This window comes from Cebidichthys violaceus, unplaced genomic scaffold (genome assembly GCF_023349555.1).
Source record: "Cebidichthys violaceus isolate CVI_PGR_0920_01 unplaced genomic scaffold, fCebVio1.0.p SCAF_26, whole genome shotgun sequence".
Taxonomy (NCBI): domain Eukaryota; kingdom Metazoa; phylum Chordata; class Actinopteri; order Perciformes; family Stichaeidae; genus Cebidichthys; species Cebidichthys violaceus.
Genome location: NW_027176439.1, coordinates 1986679 through 2010471, shown reverse-complemented (window position 1 = coordinate 2010471; position 23793 = coordinate 1986679). Strand labels below are relative to the sequence as shown.

General features: G+C 49.7%; 2 long non-coding RNA genes across 2 annotated transcripts; both read left to right on the top strand.

The window, feature by feature from the left end:
* The first annotated feature begins 7516 nt into the window (after positions 1–7516).
* LOC137879932 (uncharacterized) lies at positions 7517–9718 on the top strand. Its single transcript, XR_011103766.1, has 3 exons — positions 7517–8818; positions 9142–9214; positions 9457–9718. It is a non-coding gene; the product is annotated as an uncharacterized lncRNA (long non-coding RNA).
* Positions 9719–21591: 11873 nt separating this feature from the next.
* Positions 21592–23793, top strand: LOC137879935 (uncharacterized). Its single transcript, XR_011103769.1, has 3 exons — positions 21592–22893; positions 23217–23289; positions 23532–23793. It is a non-coding gene; the product is annotated as an uncharacterized lncRNA (long non-coding RNA).

The following is a 23793-nucleotide window of genomic DNA, read 5'->3' as shown; positions in this document are numbered from 1 at the left end:
ATAAATGATTAATTTAAATAATTTTTGTAGAGTTTTTAAAGTGTTTTTGTTTGGAATATGTATAATAAGCATATAATTCAGTTTTGCTACTGAAAATTTAACAAACATAAAAAAGAGAGAGAAAAAACATGACTGAGCATGACATGAACTGAGATGGACTGAACAAGAGACTGGAGTTATTGATGACTTCACTTCAACTGCACATGTTGTTGATTTGAACTTCATATTCATCATTTGGTCTACTCATGTGCTGATAAAGCTAAATTCAGTTGTTTAATTTCCATTTGTGTCATGGTCTTCATCTTAACAGACTGGTTGAACCAGCTATAGAGTGGTTGTGTAGTGCTGCTTGTGTTGTGCTGCTTGTGTTAACTGGCCGCTGTGCCACCTTATTGTTTATTTGTGTTGTGCAGTTTGTTCTTTTTTGGCCGCTGTGCCATCAAGGAGCCGATATTTTTGTTGTGACCCTGGTCCTGCAGCAGGAGTGAAACATTGTAGGCTTGAAATCCTCTTCACCTCATACATTGTGAAGTGCCGTGGACGTCCTCGCTACAGCCTGAACGCAGAAGGAGAGCTACGAACAGTAAGAGCAATTTATTTTAATATGCATTGTGCTTGTGTTGTGTTTTGTGGCCGCTGCGCCATCACAGAGCAGATAGGGTTGTTGTGACTGTGGTGTTATGTAGAAAAATGTCCTTTGCTAGTTTTATTAGCCGAATGTTAGTGTCTCTGTGACACTGCCGGAGTGTCGGTCTGGTTGTCTGTCTCACTCGGTCGGGGTGTCTGTCTCAGTCGGGGTGTCTGTCTGATTGTCTGTCTCAGGCGGAGTGTCTGTCTGGTTGTCTGTCTCAGTCGAATGTCTGTCTGGTTGTCTGTCTCAGTCGGAGTGTCTGTCTGGTTGTCTCTCTCAGTCGGAGTGTCTGTCTGGTTGTCTGTCTCGGCGGAGTGTCTGTCTAGTTGTCTGTCTCAGTCGGGGTGTCGGTCTGGTTGTGTGTCTCAGTCGGAGTGTCTGTCTAGTTGTCTGTCTCAGTCGGGGTGTCGGTCTGGTTGTGTGTCTCAGTCGGAGTGTCTGTCTAGTTGTCTGTCTCAGTCGGGGTGTCGGTCTGGTTGTGTGTCTCAGTCGGAGTGTCTGTCTGGTTGTCTGTCTCAGTCGGAGTGTCTGTCTGGTTGTCTGTCTCAGTCGAATGTCTGTCTGGTTGTCTGTCTCAGTCGGAGTGTCTGTCTGGTTGTCTCTCTCAGTCGGAGTGTCTGTCTGGTTGTCTGTCTCGGCGGAGTGTCTGTCTAGTTGTCTGTCTCAGTCGGGGTGTCGGTCTGGTTGTGTGTCTCAGTCGGAGTGTCTGTCTAGTTGTCTGTCTCAGTCGGGGTGTCGGTCTGGTTGTGTGTCTCAGTCGGAGTGTCTGTCTAGTTGTCTGTCTCAGTCGGGGTGTCGGTCTGGTTGTGTGTCTCAGTCGGAGTGTCTGTCTGGTTGTCTGTCTCAGTCGGAGTGTCTGTCTGGTTGTCTGTCTCAGTCGGAGTGTCTGTCTGGTTGTCTGTCTCAGTCGGAGTATCTGTCTGGTTGTCTGTCTCAGTCGGGGTGTCTGTCTGGTTGTCTGTCTCAGTCGGGGTGTCTGTCTGGTTGTCTGTCTCAGTCGTAGTGTCTGTCTGGTTGTCTGTCTCAGTCGGGGTGTCTGTCTGGTTGTCTGTCTCAGTCGGGGTGTCTGTCTGGTTGTCTGTGTCTGTCTGGTTGTCTGTCTCAGTCTGAGTGTCTGTCTGATTGTCTGTCTCAGTCGGGGGTGTCTGTCTGGTTGTCTGTCTCAGTCGGGGGTGTCTGTCTGGTTGTCTGTCTCAGTCGGGGGTGTCTGTCTGGTTGTCTGTCTCAGTCGGGGTGTCTGTCTGGTTGTCTGTCTCAGTCGGGGTGTCTGTCTGGTTGTCTGTTTCTGTCGGGGGTGTCTGTCTGGTTGTCTGTCTCAGTCGGGGTGTCTGTCTGGTTGTCTGTCTCAGGCGGAGTGTCTGTCTGGTTGTCTGTCTCAGGCGGAGTGTCTGTCTGGTTGTCTGTCTCAGGCGGAGTGTCTGTCTGGTTGTCTGTCTCAGGCGGAGTGTCTGTCTGGTTGTCTGTCTCAGATGGAGTGTCTGTCTGGTTGTCTGTCTCAGGTGGAGTGTTTGTCTGGTTGTCTGTCTCACTCAGGCAGAGTGTCGGTCTGGTTGTCGCTCTCACTCAGACGGAGTGTCGATCTGTCTGCCTGTCTCACTCAGACGGTGTGTCGGTCTCACTCAGACGGAGTGTCTGTCTGTTTGTCTCACTGAGGCAGAGTGTCGGCCGGTCGGTCGGTAGTGCTACTTGTGTTGTGCTGTTTGTGTGAACTGGCCGCTGTGCCATATTATTGTTCATTTGTGTTGTGCAGTTTGTTTGTTTTTGGCCGCTGTGCCAGCAAGGAGCCACTATTTTTGTTGTGACCCTGGTTTTGCAGCTCCATCTGACTGACGCAGACAGACAGACACTCCATCTGTGTGACGCAGACAGACAGACACTTCGTCTGAGTGACGGAGTGTCTGTCGGTCTCACTACAGACGGAGTGTCGGCCGGTCTGTCGGTCTCAGTCAGACGGAGTGTCGGCCAGTCAGTCTCACTCTGAGTGAGACAGACAGACCGACACTCCGTCTGAGTGAGACCGACCGACCGGCCGACACTCCGTCTGAGTGAGACCGACAGATCGGCCGACACTCCGCCTGGGTGAGGCAGTGAGACCGACCGACCGACACTCCGTCTGAGTGAGACAAACAGACAGACACTCCATCTGAGTGAGACAAACAGACAGACACTCCATTTGAGTGACGCAGACAGACAGACACTCCATCTGAGTGACGCAGTCAGATAGACACTCCGTCTGAGTGACGCAGACAGACAGACACTCCGTCTGAGTGACGCAGACAGACACATACTCCGTCCGAATGACGCAGACAGACACACACTCTGTCCGAGTGATGCAGACAGACAGACACTCCATCCGAGTGAGGCAGACAGACAAACACTCCGTCTAAGTGAGACAAACAGACAGATACTTCGTCTGAGTGACACAAACAGACAGACCGAACCTCCATCTGAGTGAGACAAACAGACTGTTTGTTTCACTCAGATGGAGTGTTGGTCTGTCTGTCTCACTCAGACGGAGTGTATGTCTGTCTGCGTCACTCAGACGGAGTGTCTGTCCGTTTGTCTCACTCAGACGGAGTGTCTGTCTGTTTGTCTCACTCAGACGGAGTGTCTGTCTGTCGGCCTCACTCAGACGGAGTGTCTGTCTGTCGGCCTCACTCAGATGGAGTGTCTGTCTGTCGGCCTCACTCAGACGGAGTGTCTGTCTGTCGGCCTCACTCAGACGGAGGGTCTGTCTGCGTCACTCAGACGGAGTGTCTGTCTGTCGGTCTCACTCAGACGGAGTGTCGGTCTGTCAGTCTCACTCAGACGGAGTGTCGGCCGGTCTGCCGGTCTCACTCAGACGGAGTGTCGGCCGGTGTATCGGTCTCACTCAGACAGACTGTCGGCCGTTCGGTCTCACTCAGACGGAGTGTCGGCCTGTCAGACCGACTGGCCGACACTCCGTCTGAGTGAGACAGTGAGGCCGACCGACCGGCCGACACTCCGTCTGAGTGAGACCGACAGACCGATAGACCGGCCGACACTCCACCTGGGTGAGACCGACCGACCGAATGACCGACACTCTGTCTGAGTGAGACAAACAGACAGACACTCCATCTGAGTGAGACAAACAGACAGACATTCCATTTGAGTGACGCAGACAGACAGATGCTCCATCTGAGTGACGCAGTCAGATAGACACTCCGTCTGAGTGACGCAGACAGACAGACACTCCGTCTGAGTGACGCAGACAGACACATACTCCGTCCGAATGACGCAGACAGACACACACTCTGTCCGAGTGATGCAGACAGACAGACACTCCATCCGAGTGAGGCAGACAGACAAACACTCCGTCTAAGTGAGACAAACAGACAGATACTTCGTCTGAGTGACACAAACAGACAGACCGAACCTCCGTCTGAGTGAGACAAACAGACTGTTTGTTTCACTCAGATGGAGTGTTGGTCTGTCTGTCTCACTCAGACGGAGTGTATGTCTGTCTGCGTCACTCAGACGGAGTGTCTGTCCGTTTGTCTCACTCAGACGGAGTGTCTGTCTGTTTGTCTCACTCAGACGGAGTGTCTGTCTGTCGGCCTCACTCAGACGGAGTGTCTGTCTGTCGGCCTCACTCAGATGGAGTGTCTGTCTGTCGGCCTCACTCAGACGGAGTGTCTGTCTGTCGGCCTCACTCAGACGGAGGGTCTGTCTGCGTCACTCAGACGGAGTGTCTGTCTGTCGGTCTCACTCAGACGGAGTGTCGGTCTGTCAGTCTCACTCAGACGGAGTGTCGGCCGGTCTGCCGGTCTCACTCAGACGGAGTGTCGGCCGGTCTGTCGGTCTCACTCAGACAGACTGTCGGCTGTTCGGTCTCACTCAGACGGAGTGTCGGCCTGTCAGACCGACTGGCCGACACTCCGTCTGAGTAAGACAGTGAGACCGACCGACCGGCCGACACTCCGTCTGAGTGAGACCGACAGACCGATAGACCGGCCGACACTCCGCCTGGGTGAGGCAGTGAGACCGACCGACCGACCGACACTCTGTCTGAGTGAGACAAACAGACAGACACTCCATCTGAGTGAAACAAACAGACAGACATTCCATTTGAGTGACGCAGACAGACAGACACTCCATCTGAGTGACGCAGTCAGATAGACACTCCGTCTGAGTGACGCAGACAGACAGACACTCCGTCTGAGTGACGCAGACAGACACCTACTCCGTCCGAATGACGCAGACAGACACACACTCTGTCCGAGTGATGCAGACAGACAGACACTCCATCCGAGTGAGGCAGACAGACAAACACTCCGTCTAAGTGAGACAAACAGACAGATACTTCGTCTGAGTGACACAAACAGACAGACCGAACCTCCGTCTGAGTGAGACAAACAGACTGTTTGTTTCACTCAGATGGAGTGTTGGTCTGTCTGTCTCACTCAGACGGAGTGTATGTCTGTCTGCGTCACTCAGACGGAGTGTCTGTCCGTTTGTCTCACTCAGACGGAGTGTCTGTCTGTTTGTCTCACTCAGACGGAGTGTCTGTCTGTCGGCCTCACTCAGACGGAGTGTCTGTCTGTCGGCCTCACTCAGATGGAGTGTCTGTCTGTCGGCCTCACTCAGACGGAGTGTCTGTCTGTCGGCCTCACTCAGACGGAGGGTCTGTCTGCGTCACTCAGACGGAGTGTCTGTCTGTCGGTCTCACTCAGACGGAGTGTCGGTCTGTCAGTCTCACTCAGACGGAGTGTCGGCCGGTCTGCCGGTCTCACTCAGACGGAGTGTCGGCCGGTCTGTCGGTCTCACTCAGACAGACTGTCGGCCGTTCGATCTCACTCAGACGGAGTGTCGGCCTGTCAGACCGACTGGCCGACACTCCGTCTGAGTGAGACAGTGAGACCGACCGACCGGCCGACACTCCGTCTGAGTGAGACCGACAGACCGATAGACCGGCCGACACTCCGCCTGGGTGAGGCAGTGAGACCGACCGACCGACCGACCGACACTCTGTCTGAGTGAGACAAACAGACAGACACTCCAACTGAGTGAGACAAACAGACTGTTTGTTTCACTCAGATGGAGTGTTGGTCTGTCTGTCTCACTCAGACGGAGTGTATGTCTGTCTGCGTCATTCAGACGGAGTGTCTGTCCGTTTGTCTCACTCAGACGGAGTGTCTGTTTGTTTGTCTCACTCAGACGGAGTGTCTGTCTGTCGGCCTCACTCAGACGGAGTGTCTGTCTGTCGGCCTCACTCAGATGGAGTGTCTGTCTGTCGGCCTCACTCAGACGGAGTGTCTGTCTGTCGGCCTCACTCAGACGGAGGGTCTGTCTGCGTCACTCAGACGGAGTGTCTGTCTGTCGGTCTCACTCAGACGGAGTGTCGGTCTGTCAGTCTCACTCAGACGGAGTGTCGGCCGGTCTGCCGGTCTCACTCAGACGGAGTGTCGGCCGGTCTGTCGGTCTCACTCAGACAGACTGTCGGCCGTTCGTTCTCACTCAGACGGAGTGTCGGCCGTTCGGTCTCACTCAGACGGAGTGTCGGCCTGTCTGTCCGACTGGCCGACACTCCGTCTGAGTGAGACAGTGAGACCGACCAACCGGCCGACACTCCGTCTGAGTGAGACCGACAGACCGATAGACCGGCCGACCGACACTCTGTCTGAGTGAGACAAACAGACAGACACTCCATCTGAGTGAGACAAACAGACAGACATTCCATTTGAGTGACGCAGACAGACAGACACTCCATCTGAGTGACGCAGTCAGATAGACACTCCGTCTGAGTGACGCAGACAGACAGACACTCCGTCTGAGTGACGCAGACAGACACATACTCCGTCCGAATGACGCAGACAGACACACACTCTGTCCGAGTGATGCAGACAGACAGACACTCCATCCGAGTGAGGCAGACAGACAAACACTCCGTCTAAGTGAGACAAACAGACAGATACTCCGTCTGAGTGACACAAACAGACAGACCGAACCTCCGTCTGATTGAGACAAACAGACTGTTTGTTTCACTCAGATGGAGTGTTGGTCTGTCTGTCTCACTCAGACGGAGTGTATGTCTGTCTGCGTCACTCAGACGGAGTGTCTGTCCGTTTGTCTCACTCAGACGGAGTGTCTGTCTGTTTGTCTCACTCAGACGGAGTGTCTGTCTGTCGGCCTCACTCAGACGGAGTGTCTGTCTGTCGGCCTCACTCAGACGGAGTGTCTGTCTGTCGGCCTCACTCAGACGGAGGGTCTGTCTGCGTCACTCAGACGGAGTGTCTGTCTGTCGGTCTCACTCAGACAGAGTGTCGGTCTGTCGGTCTCACTCAGACAGAGTGTCGGTCTGTCGGTCTCACTCAGACGGAGTGTCAGTCGGCATGTCGTTCTCACTCAGACGGAGTGTCGGCCTGTCTGTCGGTCTCACTCAGACTGAGTGTCGGCCGTTCGGTCTCACTCAGACGGAGTGTCGGTCTGTCTGTCTCACTCAGACGGAGTGAGACCGACTGGCCGACACTCCGTCTGAGTGAGACCGACAGACCGGCCGACACTCCGCCTGGGTGAGGCAGTGAGACCGACCGACCGACCGACCGACCGACACTCCGTCTGATTGAGACAAACAGACAGACACTCCATCTGAGTGAGACAAACAGACAGACACTCCATTTGAGTGACGCAGACAGACAGATACTCCATCCGAGTGACGCAGACAGACAGACACTCCATCCGAATGAGGCAGACAGACAAACACTCCGTCTAAGTGAGACAAACAGACAGACACTCCGTCTGAGTGAGACAGACAGACTGTTTGTTTCACTCAGACGGAGTGTCGGTCTGTCTGTCTCACTCAGACGGAGTGTATGTCTGTCTGCGTCACTCAGACGGAGTGTCTGTCCGTTTGTCTCACTCAGACGGAGTGTCTGTCCGTTTGTCTCACTCAGACGGAGTTTCTGTCTGTTTGTCTCACTCAGACGGTGTGTCGGCTGTTCTGTCGGTCTCACTGCGTCACTTAGGCAGAGTGTCGGTCGGTCTCACTGTCTCACTCAGGCGGAGTGTTTGTCTGTTTGTCTCACTCAGGCGGAGTGACGGTCTGGTTGTCTGTTTCACTCATGCGGACTGTCGGTCTGGTTGTCTGTCTCACCCAGACGGAGTGTCGGCCGGTCGGTCTCCATACCAACCTTGCAATTTGAAGTCAAAAAGATAACATCAGATCATTTGTCTCTTTATACAGTTGAGACGTTGGCCATTTTAACAGCACTGCAGTGGGTAGAGGAGGTTCGGATAAAAAAGGTAATTGTCTTTTCAGATTCCAGTTCAGCATTATCCTCATTAGAATCATTCACATCCCATAGCAGGCAGGATTTAATTAATAAAATATACGAAACACTGTTCCGACTTAAGAATATGGGTTTGTTTGTATCGTTTATGTGGGTACCAGCACACAGAGGGGTAAAAGAAAATGTAAGAGCAGATAAATTAGCAAAACAAGCTTTAGAAAGTCAGCACAAGATAGACATTTTATTCAGCAAAGCAGAAGTTGAGGAACTAAATCTAGAAGATGCATTAACCTTGGGGGCAGGAAATGTACTACAATACTTGAAAGAAACAGGATTGAGTAAAAGACTTTAGGTGACCGAAATGATAGAGCTCTTTTCTTTTTTTTCTTTTATTAGTTTTGTTTGTTTGTTTTTTGATTTTGTAAGGGGATAGATACTCTGGTCCACACTCCAATACATTGGAAAGATTGTGGAACACTGGGAAACAAGCCGGAGCACGGCCACCTGGATGGGTTTAAAGTAATGTTCCTCTATGTGTAATGTCTCTTTTACAGGCTTGCCAGCTAGCGGTGGTGACCACGCCGCGGGACGGCCACGCCCTGTGTCTCTTGGGGTCTGGCACAGCTGGCTCAATATGACGACAACCCAAATTCAGACGGGTCAAAGGAAGCCATAGCTGTCTGCACAGTGTGCTCACTGTCTCTGTCTACGGTAACAGTTATGATGGCCTTTTGGAAACGACCTGCTCGTCCACATTAAAGCCCCTTTTTCCTGTTTGCTCAGAACAGAGGTGGTGGCAGGACCGACCGGAGGCTGAAAATCAGAGAGCCGCCAAGCAGTCCATCGCCCAACCAGCAGGAGTGAAGGGGTCCTCTGAGACCAGCGTGGCCAAGAGAGGAGCTAAGCGGACAAATCCAGCCAGAACCCCTGCAGCCAGGTGAGTCGCGCGCTTGGCCGACGTGTTGCGCGGTTGTTTGTTCGCACTGGATGATTTCCTGTGTGATGCTTACTTTTCCTCTCGTCTATCCTGCTGCATATTTATGTCCGGCTTCATGTGGGTTAGCTTCACTGGAACGAGTTTGTTTTCCTCGTAGGAGCTGCAGGGAATTATTTGAATGAAGGAAACATTTTAAAGGTCTTGGAAAGTTTGAGTTTGGCAACGCTTATTTGTGTCAAAAAGAAGTATATTGTATACTGTATATATTCAGTCTGTTGTGTATCAAAACGTAGATTATATGTCTTATGTGTTGTGTCCTGTAGGGGGAGAGCTGGAGCAGCAGCAGCAGTCAGGCCAGAGAGATCAGCCAAACCTTCCAACAAATGAAGCTCTAGCGTAAGTTCAGACAGGAAGACTATACTCATGCATGCCTAAGCCCATAGCTTATTTACCATACATCTGCCGTCACTCCTCATGCATGCATGCACACATTATTTCCTTGTTGTTATTGTTTGGGGCTGTCAATCATGATATCGGCTGTCTAGATCAGCTGGTCTCTAGCCAATAGCACAAGGACATCATTAGCATATCATCTTGCCGCTGTCTGTCTTTAAATACGATTGTCTCTCTACCTTCAGTACGTTCACGCTGCTGTTACGGAACCCTCCACCTCCCCATCTCCGCCCAGTCTTCGCAGATTCATCAGCTTCATCATCCTCATCAGCCACCATCACCACCAGTGTCTGGACTCCACGGAGAGGGATTTATATTGTTGCCGCTCGGGACGATCGCAACTGGATCACAAATCTCCTCGTCGTGTTCAAGCGTCAAAGAAGTTCTGCGTAACTCATGAACGCATCATCTGTCATAATAAATGTTAACTACTTGTTTTTAATTTTATATTCACTTGTCTCTCATGATTGAACTGCACAAAAGCCCAGCTCCCCACCAACAGGTCTAGACGGGACTGTTGAACCCGAAAAGGTTGAGACAAAAGCATTGAGAGTGACACACATGGATGGATGGAAACCTTTCTACCCCAAAGTCTTAGTTTTTCATGATTGAACAAATGGGATCTGAGATATATGTACATCACCAAATATTACATTCTCAATCGAAGAGATAAGAGTCACATTGCATCATCACATTTCGCTCTGGTTCTGGTTTCTTTAAACTTTTTTTTTTTAAAGAATATGTAAATATTAAACAGGTCAAGTATGCAATACAAAAATAGTGTCATTTTGAAACCTCACATATGAGGCATTAAATAACGTCAGCAGCAACTCTTTATTTGATTTTTTACACAATATAATAGTCTGACATACGACCCTAACGTGTGTGTGTGTGTGTATATAAACCTTTGACTGTAATATGTCGACAACATGAAAGAAGAATTCTGAACGAGACCAAAGCCTGAAGCAGCTGTGTAGACTCTATTGTGTTCCTAGATAAAGTAATCCTCTAGATAAAGTAATCCTCTAGATAAAGTAATCCTCTAGATAAAGTAATCCTCTTGACGTTACTTCCTGGTGTTATAAAGGAGCCGTTCATATTAGACACAGGACAATAAGAAAAATGTTTTCTCCAAAAGGCACATTTAATTTCTCAATAAAAAACATTTTAAAAGTGACAACTTGAACAAAACAGGAGAACATCGGCCAACAGTGCAACAAAAGACAAAGAAATGAAATCTTGATCTCTAAAGTCTTCTTCCAAAACTCATTTCTTCTTCCCAATAAAGGCTTTTTTAATAATATGGGGAATCGCTGTGTTACAGGAATATTTCTCTGCACTACAGGTTAACTCAGCATTCAAGAGACACAATAGAATAAGAACAAAGGATCTCAGAGTTCATTTAAGTAAAATGTTTTTTTTTTGGCGAAAATTGCAAAAAACCCATCTAGATGCCAAGAGCTGCAGAAGGACGTCGTTGTCTTCTGATAAAAGACGAGTGAGCCTCACAGAAGTGATTCACTTCCTGTTTGTGTCTCGTACAGATCCGGACCTCCTCGGTCTCGGTCTGCGTCTTCACGCCACGTTGAGTTTGGTGACGATGAGCACGCGGACCGTCTGGTCGAAGCCCGAGCACATCAGTTATGTGATTGGACACTGCAGCCGATCGGACTGACTGACTGGAGTTTCATACCAGAGTGAAGACGGATCACAGATTAAACTCAAGCTTTATATTTGATATGTTTTCTGATTCACCGTCTGGTTTAAATAGATGTTCATTGTAGTCTGAACAATGGACCACAAAGAACTTTCTTCATTTATTAGAAAGATTTGTCTTTTCATGATCTGATATTTCCCTCAATAACTTTTATTATGGAAACAATTAAAGTCAGACAGCTTTTTACATCATTTATCATCATTTCATTCAGTCACGTGAGACTGATCATTCCTGAGGGTTTTATACCTTCAATTTAACCTGAAACATTGAGCCTAATACATTTATTCCAGTATTCAAGAGAAACCGTAATCATATTTTGAGTTAATTAATAATGACGTCACAATCTGAATTTCAAAACGTACAAACGCATTCTGCCGTACAAATCGATCCTGCACTCATGAACAGGTCACAGTATGTTAAAGATGTAACAGTATACAGAGAGAAAACACCAGTACAGTGATGATTACTGAGTGTCTTTATTAGTTATTAGTAGTATTAGTTACTATTATTAAGTACAGTGATCATGTGAACAGACACAAACTTCTCAAAAGTCTCTCCAGCTGTTAAAGCCAGATTGACAGCTCAGCTGTGATCAGCTGTGATCAATGGCCTCCGTCATCAGGAACAAACGTAGCTTCATGTGATGCAACTGAGGAAAGGACGGCTCATGTCTCTTAAAACCTCTTGGACCCTAGCCCTATTTTTAGGCCCTCGGCTCGAAAATAGCATACCCATGAGTGTAGCGTTGCAACGGTAATGGCTATTTTAATAATTTTTGTATTAAAATAACCCTAACACTTGTGAGATGTGTTGATGTGTGTAAATATCAGTATATATGTTACTGGTTAAGAGTAAATTAAGAAGGCACACAGCACAAATTGAAAATTCAAATTTTCGACTGAAAAAAAGAAGCAATTTCAGGATATTTCTTTTTAGAAATCATGTAGATACGAGCTTTCAAGCTCTCCCAGATCATAGAACTATATGTTTAGGGTCTCTATACAAATTTTTACTTTGATAAAGTGAAGCTTTATCTAGTACATCTTGATCTAGTACAGAGAGGTCAGATGAGGTCAACCAAAATGTAATCTTGTTCCAGCTGTACCATTGTAATTTTATATACTATATAATTATATATTTCACTTATTTTATCACTAATAGTGTTCAATATATCCATATACAGCAGTTTGGCATCATTTTGAGAGCCTGGATCCTCTCTGAGACTGTTCCTCTCTCCTCGCATGGTTTCCTCCATGCATCCCTGGTGGGAGGGACTAAGACGCAAGGAAAGGACGCAAGTGAAGGAAACGGGGATGCAATTAAGAGACTTGGGATGTACACCAAGTAGTTTTGGAAAACAACAATGCGCATGCTCAGAGCTCGTTGCCAGGTGACAAGCATTTTTTAAATTTTTGTTTTCATTTAATTGGCAAATTGATCAAGTCATGAGGTCTCGAGGCCTGCCTTGTGTTCATTTCGAGAGAGGAGCTTGCAGAGACGACACCAGCTGAGGAGATTTCGTTATGAACCAAACTTCGTATTTTTTTTGTCAACACTGCTAATGCTAGCTAGCTAATTCGTTGGACTCATTTCAGCCGCGGTTTTCATCTGGTCTGCAGACGTTTGAAGCTAGCTGAGGACACAGAAGGAGAGCTACACACAGTAAGAGCTGATATAACTACTTCTTATTTGTGTTGTGCTGCTTTGTGTTGTGTGGCCGCCGTGTCATCTCTAAGCCGATATGTCTGTTGTGACCGTGGTGTTATGTAGAAACATGTCTTTTGCTAACTTTATTAGCCGAACATTAGCTTATTAATACTGAGACTGACTGGATTCCCACGCTAGGTACTGTTACTTTCCATTTGTGCCATGTTTTTATCTTGAACTAGCTAAAGCCTGCTTGTGTTGCTTGTGTCATCTCTGAGGCGATATGTTTGTTGTGACCGTGGTGTTATGTAGAAAAATGTCTTTATGCCAACTTCATTAGCCGAACATTAGCTTATTAATACTGAGACTGACTGGATTCCCACGCTAGGTACTGTTACTTTCCATTTGTGCCATGTTTTTTATCTTGAACTAGCTAAAGCCTACTTGTGTTGCTTGTGTCATCTCTGAGGCGACATGTTTGATGTGTCTCTGGTACTTTATTCTGGGTGGTAGACCCCTGAAAGATTTTACATTAGTTGAAGGTGCTCAGATGTTCCCATTGCTGTAGTGAAAATTGTAATACTTTAGTTAAATTGGTCCACTATTGTGCTGATGAAGATGAGTTATGTTTTATTTCCATAAGAGGATTATTTAAACTTTGTTTTTAAAGATTCCTCTTCACTTGCATTGTTTGAAGTGCCATAGTCTTCATCATGTTATTTATAAGTGAAGTTAACTTTTTAGTAGTGCTGGGCAAGTTAATATCGCGTTAACGCATTCATTAATTAGCTGCAACAATTATTATCTATTAACGCAGGTTTTTTTAATTTATTATTAAGCGGACATTTTTAGCACAAGAACCGGTGTTATGGTTTAAACAGGGACCCTGTTAACTGGCGACCTTCAGCCGAATGCGTCAATTTGCAACAGCTGCCGTAACTATGACAACAACACATGCATTGCTTAAATCATAACAGCCAGCAGTGAACCGCTGTTTGTGTGGCGTCTCTTCCGTCTCTTCCTGTTTTTTTCACCTTCATTCCCCTGGGTCCTAAGTCCCTCCCGTGCAGTCTTTTATCACCCTCTATGTATCAATGTACATTTATAACAAATACCACACATATTACAAGGCACTCAGCGTTGAATATGTGTCTGAACAAAATACCAAAAACCCCCAAAAATAAATGATTAATTTAAATAATTTTTGTAGAGTTTTTAAAGTGTTTTTGTTTGGAATATGTATAATAAGCATATAATTCAGTTTTGCTACTGAAAATTTAACAAACATAAAAAAGAGAGAGAAAAAACATGACTGAGCATGACATGAACTGAGATGGACTGAACAAGAGACTGGAGTTATTGATGACTTCACTTCAACTGCACATGTTGTTGATTTGAACTTCATATTCATCATTTGGTCTACTCATGTGCTGATAAAGCTAAATTCAGTTGTTTAATTTCCATTTGTGTCATGGTCTTCATCTTAACAGACTGGTTGAACCAGCTATAGAGTGGTTGTGTAGTGCTGCTTGTGTTGTGCTGCTTGTGTTAACTGGCCGCTGTGCCACCTTATTGTTTATTTGTGTTGTGCAGTTTGTTCTTTTTTGGCCGCTGTGCCATCAAGGAGCCGATATTTTTGTTGTGACCCTGGTCCTGCAGCAGGAGTGAAACATTGTAGGCTTGAAATCCTCTTCACCTCATACATTGTGAAGTGCCGTGGACGTCCTCGCTACAGCCTGAACGCAGAAGGAGAGCTACGAACAGTAAGAGCAATTTATTTTAATATGCATTGTGCTTGTGTTGTGTTTTGTGGCCGCTGCGCCATCACAGAGCAGATAGGGTTGTTGTGACTGTGGTGTTATGTAGAAAAATGTCCTTTGCTAGTTTTATTAGCCGAATGTTAGTGTCTCTGTGACACTGCCGGAGTGTCGGTCTGGTTGTCTGTCTCACTCGGTCGGGGTGTCTGTCTCAGTCGGGGTGTCTGTCTGATTGTCTGTCTCAGGCGGAGTGTCTGTCTGGTTGTCTGTCTCAGTCGAATGTCTGTCTGGTTGTCTGTCTCAGTCGGAGTGTCTGTCTGGTTGTCTCTCTCAGTCGGAGTGTCTGTCTGGTTGTCTGTCTCGGCGGAGTGTCTGTCTAGTTGTCTGTCTCAGTCGGGGTGTCGGTCTGGTTGTGTGTCTCAGTCGGAGTGTCTGTCTAGTTGTCTGTCTCAGTCGGGGTGTCGGTCTGGTTGTGTGTCTCAGTCGGAGTGTCTGTCTAGTTGTCTGTCTCAGTCGGGGTGTCGGTCTGGTTGTGTGTCTCAGTCGGAGTGTCTGTCTGGTTGTCTGTCTCAGTCGGAGTGTCTGTCTGGTTGTCTGTCTCAGTCGAATGTCTGTCTGGTTGTCTGTCTCAGTCGGAGTGTCTGTCTGGTTGTCTCTCTCAGTCGGAGTGTCTGTCTGGTTGTCTGTCTCGGCGGAGTGTCTGTCTAGTTGTCTGTCTCAGTCGGGGTGTCGGTCTGGTTGTGTGTCTCAGTCGGAGTGTCTGTCTAGTTGTCTGTCTCAGTCGGGGTGTCGGTCTGGTTGTGTGTCTCAGTCGGAGTGTCTGTCTAGTTGTCTGTCTCAGTCGGGGTGTCGGTCTGGTTGTGTGTCTCAGTCGGAGTGTCTGTCTGGTTGTCTGTCTCAGTCGGAGTGTCTGTCTGGTTGTCTGTCTCAGTCGGAGTGTCTGTCTGGTTGTCTGTCTCAGTCGGAGTATCTGTCTGGTTGTCTGTCTCAGTCGGGGTGTCTGTCTGGTTGTCTGTCTCAGTCGGGGTGTCTGTCTGGTTGTCTGTCTCAGTCGTAGTGTCTGTCTGGTTGTCTGTCTCAGTCGGGGTGTCTGTCTGGTTGTCTGTCTCAGTCGGGGTGTCTGTCTGGTTGTCTGTCTCAGTCGTAGTGTCTGTCTGGTTGTCTGTCTCAGTCTGAGTGTCTGTCTGATTGTCTGTCTCAGTCGGGGGTGTCTGTCTGGTTGTCTGTCTCAGTCGGGGGTGTCTGTCTGGTTGTCTGTCTCAGTCGGGGGTGTCTGTCTGGTTGTCTGTCTCAGTCGGGGTGTCTGTCTGGTTGTCTGTCTCAGTCGGGGTGTCTGTCTGGTTGTCTGTTTCTGTCGGGGGTGTCTGTCTGGTTGTCTGTCTCAGTCGGGGTGTCTGTCTGGTTGTCTGTCTCAGGCGGAGTGTCTGTCTGGTTGTCTGTCTCAGGCGGAGTGTCTGTCTGGTTGTCTGTCTCAGGCGGAGTGTCTGTCTGGTTGTCTGTCTCAGATGGAGTGTCTGTCTGGTTGTCTGTCTCAGGTGGAGTGTTTGTCTGGTTGTCTGTCTCACTCAGGCAGAGTGTCGGTCTGGTTGTCGCTCTCACTCAGACGGAGTGTCGATCTGTCTGCCTGTCTCACTCAGACGGTGTGTCGGTCTCACTCAGACGGAGTGTCTGTCTGTTTGTCTCACTGAGGCAGAGTGTCGGCCGGTCGGTCGGTAGTGCTACTTGTGTTGTGCTGTTTGTGTGAACTGGCCGCTGTGCCATATTATTGTTCATTTGTGTTGTGCAGTTTGTTTGTTTTTGGCCGCTGTGCCAGCAAGGAGCCACTATTTTTGTTGTGACCCTGGTTTTGCAGCTCCATCTGACTGACGCAGACAGACAGACACTCCATCTGTGTGACGCAGACAGACAGACACTTCGTCTGAGTGACGGAGTGTCTGTCGGTCTCACTACAGACGGAGTGTCGGCCGGTCTGTCGGTCTCAGTCAGACGGAGTGTCGGCCAGTCAGTCTCACTCTGAGTGAGACAGACAGACCGACACTCCGTCTGAGTGAGACCGACCGACCGGCCGACACTCCGTCTGAGTGAGACCGACAGATCGGCCGACACTCCGCCTGGGTGAGGCAGTGAGACCGACCGACCGACACTCCGTCTGAGTGAGACAAACAGACAGACACTCCATCTGAGTGAGACAAACAGACAGACACTCCATTTGAGTGACGCAGACAGACAGACACTCCATCTGAGTGACGCAGTCAGATAGACACTCCGTCTGAGTGACGCAGACAGACAGACACTCCGTCTGAGTGACGCAGACAGACACATACTCCGTCCGAATGACGCAGACAGACACACACTCTGTCCGAGTGATGCAGACAGACAGACACTCCATCCGAGTGAGGCAGACAGACAAACACTCCGTCTAAGTGAGACAAACAGACAGATACTTCGTCTGAGTGACACAAACAGACAGACCGAACCTCCATCTGAGTGAGACAAACAGACTGTTTGTTTCACTCAGATGGAGTGTTGGTCTGTCTGTCTCACTCAGACGGAGTGTATGTCTGTCTGCGTCACTCAGACGGAGTGTCTGTCCGTTTGTCTCACTCAGACGGAGTGTCTGTCTGTTTGTCTCACTCAGACGGAGTGTCTGTCTGTCGGCCTCACTCAGACGGAGTGTCTGTCTGTCGGCCTCACTCAGATGGAGTGTCTGTCTGTCGGCCTCACTCAGACGGAGTGTCTGTCTGTCGGCCTCACTCAGACGGAGGGTCTGTCTGCGTCACTCAGACGGAGTGTCTGTCTGTCGGTCTCACTCAGACGGAGTGTCGGTCTGTCAGTCTCACTCAGACGGAGTGTCGGCCGGTCTGCCGGTCTCACTCAGACGGAGTGTCGGCCGGTGTATCGGTCTCACTCAGACAGACTGTCGGCCGTTCGGTCTCACTCAGACGGAGTGTCGGCCTGTCAGACCGACTGGCCGACACTCCGTCTGAGTGAGACAGTGAGGCCGACCGACCGGCCGACACTCCGTCTGAGTGAGACCGACAGACCGATAGACCGGCCGACACTCCACCTGGGTGAGACCGACCGACCGAATGACCGACACTCTGTCTGAGTGAGACAAACAGACAGACACTCCATCTGAGTGAGACAAACAGACAGACATTCCATTTGAGTGACGCAGACAGACAGATGCTCCATCTGAGTGACGCAGTCAGATAGACACTCCGTCTGAGTGACGCAGACAGACAGACACTCCGTCTGAGTGACGCAGACAGACACATACTCCGTCCGAATGACGCAGACAGACACACACTCTGTCCGAGTGATGCAGACAGACAGACACTCCATCCGAGTGAGGCAGACAGACAAACACTCCGTCTAAGTGAGACAAACAGACAGATACTTCGTCTGAGTGACACAAACAGACAGACCGAACCTCCGTCTGAGTGAGACAAACAGACTGTTTGTTTCACTCAGATGGAGTGTTGGTCTGTCTGTCTCACTCAGACGGAGTGTATGTCTGTCTGCGTCACTCAGACGGAGTGTCTGTCCGTTTGTCTCACTCAGACGGAGTGTCTGTCTGTTTGTCTCACTCAGACGGAGTGTCTGTCTGTCGGCCTCACTCAGACGGAGTGTCTGTCTGTCGGCCTCACTCAGATGGAGTGTCTGTCTGTCGGCCTCACTCAGACGGAGTGTCTGTCTGTCGGCCTCACTCAGACGGAGGGTCTGTCTGCGTCACTCAGACGGAGTGTCTGTCTGTCGGTCTCACTCAGACGGAGTGTCGGTCTGTCAGTCTCACTCAGACGGAGTGTCGGCCGGTCTGCCGGTCTCACTCAGACGGAGTGTCGGCCGGTCTGTCGGTCTCACTCAGACAGACTGTCGGCTGTTCGGTCTCACTCAGACGGAGTGTCGGCCTGTCAGACCGACTGGCCGACACTCCGTCTGAGTAAGACAGTGAGACCGACCGACCGGCCGACACTCCGTCTGAGTGAGACCGACAGACCGATAGACCGGCCGACACTCCGCCTGGGTGAGGCAGTGAGACCGACCGACCGACCGACACTCTGTCTGAGTGAGACAAACAGACAGACACTCCATCTGAGTGAAACAAACAGACAGACATTCCATTTGAGTGACGCAGACAGACAGACACTCCATCTGAGTGACGCAGTCAGATAGACACTCCGTCTGAGTGACGCAGACAGACAGACACTCCGTCTGAGTGACGCAGACAGACACCTACTCCGTCCGAATGACGCAGACAGACACACACTCTGTCCGAGTGATGCAGACAGACAGACACTCCATCCGAGTGAGGCAGACAGACAAACACTCCGTCTAAGTGAGACAAACAGACAGATACTTCGTCTGAGTGACACAAACAGACAGACCGAACCTCCGTCTGAGTGAGACAAACAGACTGTTTGTTTCACTCAGATGGAGTGTTGGTCTGTCTGTCTCACTCAGACGGAGTGTATGTCTGTCTGCGTCACTCAGACGGAGTGTCTGTCCGTTTGTCTCACTCAGACGGAGTGTCTGTCTGTTTGTCTCACTCAGACGGAGTGTCTGTCTGTCGGCCTCACTCAGACGGAGTGTCTGTCTGTCGGCCTCACTCAGATGGAGTGTCTGTCTGTCGGCCTCACTCAGACGGAGTGTCTGTCTGTCGGCCTCACTCAGACGGAGGGTCTGTCTGCGTCACTCAGACGGAGTGTCTGTCTGTCGGTCTCACTCAGACGGAGTGTCGGTCTGTCAGTCTCACTCAGACGGAGTGTCGGCCGGTCTGCCGGTCTCACTCAGACGGAGTGTCGGCCGGTCTGTCGGTCTCACTCAGACAGACTGTCGGCCGTTCGATCTCACTCAGACGGAGTGTCGGCCTGTCAGACCGACTGGCCGACACTCCGTCTGAGTGAGACAGTGAGACCGACCGACCGGCCGACACTCCGTCTGAGTGAGACCGACAGACCGATAGACCGGCCGACACTCCGCCTGGGTGAGGCAGTGAGACCGACCGACCGACCGACCGACACTCTGTCTGAGTGAGACAAACAGACAGACACTCCAACTGAGTGAGACAAACAGACAGACATTCCATTTGAGTGACGCAGACAGACAGACACTCCATCTGAGTGACGCAGTCAGATAGACACTCCGTCTGAGTGACGCAGACAGACAGACACTCCGTCTGAGTGACGCAGACAGACACATACTCCGTCCGAATGACGCAGACAGACACACACTCTGTCCGAGTGATGCAGACAGACAGACACTCCATCCGAGTGAGGCAGACAGACAAACACTCCGTCTAAGTGAGACAAACAGACAGATACTTCGTCTGAGTGACACAAACAGACAGACCGAACCTCCGTCTGAGTGAGACAAACAGACTGTTTGTTTCACTCAGATGGAGTGTTGGTCTGTCTGTCTCACTCAGACGGAGTGTATGTCTGTCTGCGTCATTCAGACGGAGTGTCTGTCCGTTTGTCTCACTCAGACGGAGTGTCTGTTTGTTTGTCTCACTCAGACGGAGTGTCTGTCTGTCGGCCTCACTCAGACGGAGTGTCTGTCTGTCGGCCTCACTCAGATGGAGTGTCTGTCTGTCGGCCTCACTCAGACGGAGTGTCTGTCTGTCGGCCTCACTCAGACGGAGTGTCTGTCTGTCGGTCTCACTCAGACGGAGTGTCGGTCTGTCAGTCTCACTCAGACGGAGTGTCGGCCGGTCTGCCGGTCTCACTCAGACGGAGTGTCGGCCGGTCTGTCGGTCTCACTCAGACAGACTGTCGGCCGTTCGTTCTCACTCAGACGGAGTGTCGGCCGTTCGGTCTCACTCAGACGGAGTGTCGGCCTGTCTGTCCGACTGGCCGACACTCCGTCTGAGTGAGACAGTGAGACCGACCAACCGGCCGACACTCCGTCTGAGTGAGACCGACAGACCGATAGACCGGCCGACCGACACTCTGTCTGAGTGAGACAAACAGACAGACACTCCATCTGAGTGAGACAAACAGACAGACATTCCATTTGAGTGACGCAGACAGACAGACACTCCATCTGAGTGACGCAGTCAGATAGACACTCCGTCTGAGTGACGCAGACAGACAGACACTCCGTCTGAGTGACGCAGACAGACACATACTCCGTCCGAATGACGCAGACAGACACACACTCTGTCCGAGTGATGCAGACAGACAGACACTCCATCCGAGTGAGGCAGACAGACAAACACTCCGTCTAAGTGAGACAAACAGACAGATACTCCGTCTGAGTGACACAAACAGACAGACCGAACCTCCGTCTGATTGAGACAAACAGACTGTTTGTTTCACTCAGATGGAGTGTTGGTCTGTCTGTCTCACTCAGACGGAGTGTATGTCTGTCTGCGTCACTCAGACGGAGTGTCTGTCCGTTTGTCTCACTCAGACGGAGTGTCTGTCTGTTTGTCTCACTCAGACGGAGTGTCTGTCTGTCGGCCTCACTCAGACGGAGTGTCTGTCTGTCGGCCTCACTCAGACGGAGTGTCTGTCTGTCGGCCTCACTCAGACGGAGGGTCTGTCTGCGTCACTCAGACGGAGTGTCTGTCTGTCGGTCTCACTCAGACAGAGTGTCGGTCTGTCGGTCTCACTCAGACAGAGTGTCGGTCTGTCGGTCTCACTCAGACGGAGTGTCAGTCGGCATGTCGGTCTCACTCAGACGGAGTGTCGGCCTGTCTGTCGGTCTCACTCAGACTGAGTGTCGGCCGTTCGGTCTCACTCAGACGGAGTGTCGGTCTGTCTGTCTCACTCAGACGGAGTGAGACCGACTGGCCGACACTCCGTCTGAGTGAGACCGACAGACCGGCCGACACTCCGCCTGGGTGAGGCAGTGAGACCGACCGACCGACCGACCGACCGACACTCCGTCTGATTGAGACAAACAGACAGACACTCCATCTGAGTGAGACAAACAGACAGACACTCCATTTGAGTGACGCAGACAGACAGATACTCCATCCGAGTGACGCAGACAGACAGACACTCCATCCGAATGAGGCAGACAGACAAACACTCCGTCTAAGTGAGACAAACAGACAGACACTCCGTCTGAGTGAGACAAACAGACTGTTTGTTTCACTCAGACGGAGTGTCGGTCTGTCTGTCTCACTCAGACGGAGTGTATGTCTGTCTGCGTCACTCAGACGGAGTGTCTGTCCGTTTGTCTCACTCAGACGGAGTGTCTGTCCGTTTGTCTCACTCAGACGGAGTTTCTGTCTGTTTGTCTCACTCAGACGGTGTGTCGGCTGTTCTGTCGGTCTCACTGCGTCACTTAGGCAGAGTGTCGGTCGGTCTCACTGTCTCACTCAGGCGGAGTGTTTGTCTGTTTGTCTCACTCAGGCGGAGTGACGGTCTGGTTGTCTGTTTCACTCATGCGGACTGTCGGTCTGGTTGTCTGTCTCACCCAGACGGAGTGTCGGCCGGTCGGTCTCCATACCAACCTTGCAATTTGAAGTCAAAAAGATAACATCAGATCATTTGTCTCTTTATACAGTTGAGACGTTGGCCATTTTAACAGCACTGCAGTGGGTAGAGGAGGTTCGGATAAAAAAGGTAATTGTCTTTTCAGATTCCAGTTCAGCATTATCCTCATTAGAATCATTCACATCCCATAGCAGGCAGGATTTAATTAATAAAATATACGAAACACTGTTCCGACTTAAGAATATGGGTTTGTTTGTATCGTTTATGTGGGTACCAGCACACAGAGGGGTAAAAGAAAATGTAAGAGCAGATAAATTAGCAAAACAAGCTTTAGAAAGTCAGCACAAGATAGACATTTTATTCAGCAAAGCAGAAGTTGAGGAACTAAATCTAGAAGATGCATTAACCTTGGGGGCAGGAAATGTACTACAATACTTGAAAGAAACAGGATTGAGTAAAAGACTTTAGGTGACCGAAATGATAGAGCTCTTTTCTTTTTTTTCTTTTATTAGTTTTGTTTGTTTGTTTTTTGATTTTGTAAGGGGATAGATACTCTGGTCCACACTCCAATACATTGGAAAGATTGTGGAACACTGGGAAACAAGCCGGAGCACGGCCACCTGGATGGGTTTAAAGTAATGTTCCTCTATGTGTAATGTCTCTTTTACAGGCTTGCCAGCTAGCGGTGGTGACCACGCCGCGGGACGGCCACGCCCTGTGTCTCTTGGGGTCTGGCACAGCTGGCTCAATATGACGACAACCCAAATTCAGACGGGTCAAAGGAAGCCATAGCTGTCTGCACAGTGTGCTCACTGTCTCTGTCTACGGTAACAGTTATGATGGCCTTTTGGAAACGACCTGCTCGTCCACATTAAAGCCCCTTTTTCCTGTTTGCTCAGAACAGAGGTGGTGGCAGGACCGACCGGAGGCTGAAAATCAGAGAGCCGCCAAGCAGTCCATCGCCCAACCAGCAGGAGTGAAGGGGTCCTCTGAGACCAGCGTGGCCAAGAGAGGAGCTAAGCGGACAAATCCAGCCAGAACCCCTGCAGCCAGGTGAGTCGCGCGCTTGGCCGACGTGTTGCGCGGTTGTTTGTTCGCACTGGATGATTTCCTGTGTGATGCTTACTTTTCCTCTCGTCTATCCTGCTGCATATTTATGTCCGGCTTCATGTGGGTTAGCTTCACTGGAACGAGTTTGTTTTCCTCGTAGGAGCTGCAGGGAATTATTTGAATGAAGGAAACATTTTAAAGGTCTTGGAAAGTTTGAGTTTGGCAACGCTTATTTGTGTCAAAAAGAAGTATATTGTATACTGTATATATTCAGTCTGTTGTGTATCAAAACGTAGATTATGTGTCTTATGTGTTGTGTCCTGTAGGGGGAGAGCTGGAGCAGCAGCAGCAGTCAGGCCAGAGAGATCAGCCAAACCTTCCAACAAATGAAGCTCTAGCGTAAGTTCAGACAGGAAGACTATACTCATGCATGCCTAAGCCCATAGCTTATTTACCATACATCTGCCGTCACTCCTCATGCATGCATGCACACATTATTTCCTTGTTGTTATTGTTTGGGGCTGTCAATCATGATATCGGCTGTCTAGATCAGCTGGTCTCTAGCCAATAGCACAAGGACATCATTAGCATATCATCTTGCCGCTGTCTGTCTTTAAATACGATTGTCTCTCTACCTTCAGTACGTTCACGCTGCTGTTACGGAACCCTCCACCTCCCCATCTCCGCCCAGTCTTCGCAGATTCATCAGCTTCATCATCCTCATCAGCCACCATCACCACCAGTGTCTGGACTCCACGGAGAGGGATTTATATTGTTGCCGCTCGGGACGATCGCAACTGGATCACAAATCTCCTCGTCGTGTTCAAGCGTCAAAGAAGTTCTGCGTAACTCATGAACGCATCATCTGTCATAATAAATGTTAACTACTTGTTTTTAATTTTA